The sequence below is a fragment of the Natator depressus genome, chromosome 16, assembly GCF_965152275.1.
Source record: "Natator depressus isolate rNatDep1 chromosome 16, rNatDep2.hap1, whole genome shotgun sequence".
Lineage (NCBI taxonomy): Eukaryota > Metazoa > Chordata > Testudines > Cheloniidae > Natator > Natator depressus.
Genome location: NC_134249.1, coordinates 6,798,972 through 6,803,434, shown reverse-complemented (window position 1 = coordinate 6,803,434; position 4,463 = coordinate 6,798,972). Strand labels below are relative to the sequence as shown.

The 4,463-nt window shown below is 43.9% G+C and overlaps 1 non-coding gene across 1 annotated transcript; it reads right to left on the bottom strand.

Annotated features, from left to right (window-relative positions):
* Nucleotides 1–331: 331 nt before the first annotated feature.
* Nucleotides 332–523, bottom strand: LOC142000130 (U2 spliceosomal RNA). Its single transcript, XR_012642177.1, has one exon. It is a non-coding gene; the product is annotated as a U2 spliceosomal RNA (small nuclear RNA).
* Between the last annotated feature and the right edge of the window lie 3,940 nt (nt 524–4,463).

Genomic DNA, 4,463 nt, shown 5'->3' with positions numbered 1-4,463 from the left:
TGTGACCTCAAATATTACCAACCCCCCCCCCTCCAAAATACAAAGAAACCAAAAGCCAACCAACCATCTCCCCAAAAGACCCACGGTCTGGAAAGCATTCATCCCTCATGCGGTTGAAAGACTCACAGCAGAAAGACAGATGCTGGCTTCTTAAACAGTTCTCTAGCAAGACAATAGACTCACAAAACACCCCTAGGAGATTGTAATAATATTTTCTTATAAAGAAACCAAAGCACTACAGATCTGTCAACTACTTCAAAAAATCAGCTTTAAAGAAGCATCATCACAGTAAAACTGTTTCTGCTTTTCTGACCAGAATATTCTCCCCAAAGGGAAATGCACTGTTCCTGGAAGCACTGCAATACCAGGTCAATGCGTGGGGTGGATAGAGCAAGCTCCTATTCCATCCCCCTGTTTCAAAAATCAATTTAATATACAGTCCTTAAATAAAGGACATATCAGATATTAAACTGATAAGAACAGATTTAATACTTTTATTAAGATGATGTTGAAGTAAAAAGAAAACGGGACAGAGTTTAAGCATAGAAGTTTCTAGTTATTAGGGAATAAGGTACAGATTATCAAGGGGTGCGAAATTCGGTTTAGGAATGGGTGGCATAAGGAATCATAATCTGCAATCTCCCTGACTGGGGGTAAAAGTTTAACGGGTCAAAGTACAGACATTGAGATATGGGGGTAAGTTGTTCATATAATGGCTATGTTCAGGTGTGGAGTATAATGAATGGATACAATGATGAGGATGGATTTACCCTCATTTGGTGGGATTTAATGTTCAGTGAGTTTATGGTTCCAGTTCATATGGTCCAATGGAAAAAGTCTCTCAGTCCCTTTCCCATAGTGGATGCACAATGTTGTACCGGCTCACACCTCCTGGTACTGTCGGTGGCCGGCGATGTGTTCGATGTAGATGTGACTATCAATCTCTTGCTGTTAACTCTTAAAAACAGGGCAAAGAAAGCCTATGCAAGCGCTATACCGCAGCCCCAATGCTCTTTTCTGCTCCTTCCCAGAATGTCAGTACAAATAACCTCAACAGATTTCAAAATAAGCAACTTGCATCAGTTATGTTGAAAGAACTGAAGTTATTCTTTTTTTTAAGCCAGGAGAGTTCGTCCTACTGGATTGTAAACAACTGTAAAAGCAGAGTTTGAATCTCTCTCACACTGATGTTGTGAAGATAAATACATTAAAGGTTGTGAAGTGCTTTGAGAGCTGCTGATGAAAAGCCATGTTTAAGAGCTAGTTATTATTACCTAATCCACATGAGTCTCTCTCATTCACTTTAACTGTATTATTGCTCATGGAAGTAGTTTAAAAGAGCAGGATGTGTGTCATCTGATTTATGACAGACTCCAGAGGATATATTCGTGTGGAAAATATTGCAAAGCATTGAATTGAATTGCAATGGGCAATTACATCCCAGTTCACTGTGGGCAAATCTGGACTAAAATTTCCATGCAAAAGGCAGAAATATTTAAGCCCTTTCATGGTGTGACCTGAACTTACAAGAGACAGGAAATTCAGGTGGGATGTTGAAATGTTTTCTTAACTCACCCTATTGTGTCGAGGTATTCCAGCACACACCCGGTTGTGGGGGACTCCAGGAAGAATTTGGTGTAACTGGACAAATTGCCGCTGGAGTTTTAGTCTTGAGAGATGTCTATAAATACAAAGCCCCTGACAAAAGGCCATATGGATTGCACCTCCTGATCACCGCTGGGGGAATTAATTTCTGCCCATATCCTACATTTCCTGTGAGTTCAAATCAAAATGTGGATGTTGCTTTAACATCTCTTCTATGTAGCATCAGGTTTCAAGATTTAATAAAATAAGTATAAATAAATGAATAAATAAAAAGAATTATAAGCTCCATGCTGCTTTGATGGCAAAAGCTAGAAAACTAAAGGGAAAAAATGGTGCACCAGTTCACACGCATGCATACTACATCAAGCATTCTCTATCAAGCATTCTTACAACTACAATACCCACCTGCGGAAGTGAAGAAACAGATTGACAGAGCCAGAAGAGTTCCCAGAAGTCACCTACTACAGGACAGGCCTAACAAAGAAAATAACAGAACGCCACTAGCCGTCACCTTCAGCCCCCAACTAAAACCTCTCCAGCGCATTATTAAGGATCTACAACCTATCCTGAAGGATGACCCAACACTCTCACAAATCTTGGGAGACAGGCCAGTCCTTTCCTACAGACAGCCCCCCAACCTGAAGCAAATACTCACCAGCAACCACATACCACACAACAGAACCACTAACCCAGGAACCTATCCTTGCAACAAAGCCCGTTGCCAACTGTGCCCACATATCTATTCAGGGGACACCATCACAGGGCCTAATCACATCAGCCACACTACCAGAGGCTCGTTCACCTGCACATCCACCAATGTGATATATGCCATCATGTGCCAGCAATGCCCCTCTGCCATGTACATTGGTCAAACTGGACAGTCTCTACGTAAAAGAATAAATGGACACAAATCAGACGTCAAGAATTATAACATTCATAAACCAGTCGGAGAACACTTCAATCTCTCTGGTCACGCGATTACAGACATGAAAGTTGCGATATTACAACAAAAAAACTTCAAATCCAGACTCCAGCGAGAAACTGTTGAATTGGAATTCATTTGCAAATTGGATACAATTAACTTAGGCTTGAATAGAGACTGGGAGTGGCTAAGTCATTATGCAAGGTAACCTATTTCTCCTTGTTTTTTCCCTACCCCCCCTGACGTTCTTGTTAAACCCTGGATTTGTGCTGGAAATGGCCCACCTTGATTATCATACACATTGTAAGGAGAGTGGTCACTTTAGATAAGCTATTACCAGCAGGAGAGTGGGGTGGGGGGAGGTATTTTTTCATGCTTTGTGTGTATAAAAAGATCTTCTACACTTTCCACAGTATGCATCCGATGAAGTGAGCTGTACTGCCGAAAGCTTATGCTCAAATAAATTGGTTAGTCTCTAAGGTGCCACAAGTACTCCTTTTCTTTATGCATACTCCACAAATCTTACAGTCCGTCACTGAGAATAGACACTAATCATGTAGAACCTGTGGAAACATACATGTGCATTCCCTGTTCAGTGATTGCAGCAGCAGTGAATTAACTACATTTCCCCCAAAACTCAGCCAACATCCATTATTATACTGTTGCACAAAGATATCTGGGGCCATTAAGACTTTGTGAAAGTTAAAGGAAAACGAGCATGTTCATTTCAGCATCCCATTCAAAATGTGGGGAAGACTCGTATCCAATACATGAAAAAGGAAAAAGGGGGTAGATAATTTATGGTTCTCTCAAGTCTCCACAAAGGTGAAACTAAAACATTACAAATGACTGGACAGCTGCTGGGAGAAGCTCCAGTCTGGTCCGCCTAAAATAAGACCTACCTGCTTTGTTAAGAACTGGGGACATATGAGTGTACCCATTATGTATCTGCTGTTAGTACAAGTAATTCAGAGGAATAGATCCACACATAACTTTCCTTCTTGTTTATAAGGGCAGGGCACACCGGATGAGCAAGGGCAAGCATGGCATTTAGGCATGTAGCGTCCTTTGCTAGGAGCAGAGATGTCAAACCGCCTGGCTTTTGTTTTGGTAGGGTTGCAGCAGAATTTTCTAGGCTGTTTTATCCCCAGATACACGTGGCTGTCTCAAGGTCTGGGACAATCTGAGTGAGTTGATGTATTTAAAAAGAGGGGGGAAATGTGTAGGTGAGGTTTTAAATGGCTCACTGACACCCACAAACACAGCCCTTAATTGCAGGAGGAAGAGAAAGTTGCGGAACCTTGTCTCACCCTAGGGACAAGGCTTTTGCCCCTGGCTGGGGTAGGGGGGCCACACCCACCCAACCTCAGGGCATCCTTCCCAAATGTAGGACTCCCGGTGGTGGGTGAAGTTCAGCGATGGGTGCTGCGAGTGTCACAGCCATAGGTGTGTAAGTGGTGGTAGGGGACATAGGGGTCCAATCCGGACTGTTCACAAAGGCGGCCCCTGAGCTCCCTGCTGTCTGAACAGACTAAAAGTTGGGGATTTTCGTGCATTGATTAGGTAGAAAATATCCCCCTCCCCGGCCTTTCCCCCGTGGCGGAGAGAAACCCAACGTGAAGGGCGGGTGCAGAGGGCGGCTGGGGGGATCTCAGCGCCCCATTGTAGGGGGCTCTCTGGGTTGGGTTAGGTTTTAAATGACACCAAGCTGCAGGGCTGGCCTGCCGCGCTGGAAAAATCAAACCGGCCAGCTTCCTCCCCAGCCAATCAGCCTGCGGGGCTGCCCATCGCCAGCCAATGAGAAAGGAGAATGCTAACGAAGTGACGTCAACCGAGAGGGGTGCCCCCATTCAGGAAAAAAAAAAAAAATGAAAGAAACCCACGGAGCGGAGCCAGGCGGCGTTCCCCGCGGAAGTGGGTGGAACCATCTCCAGCG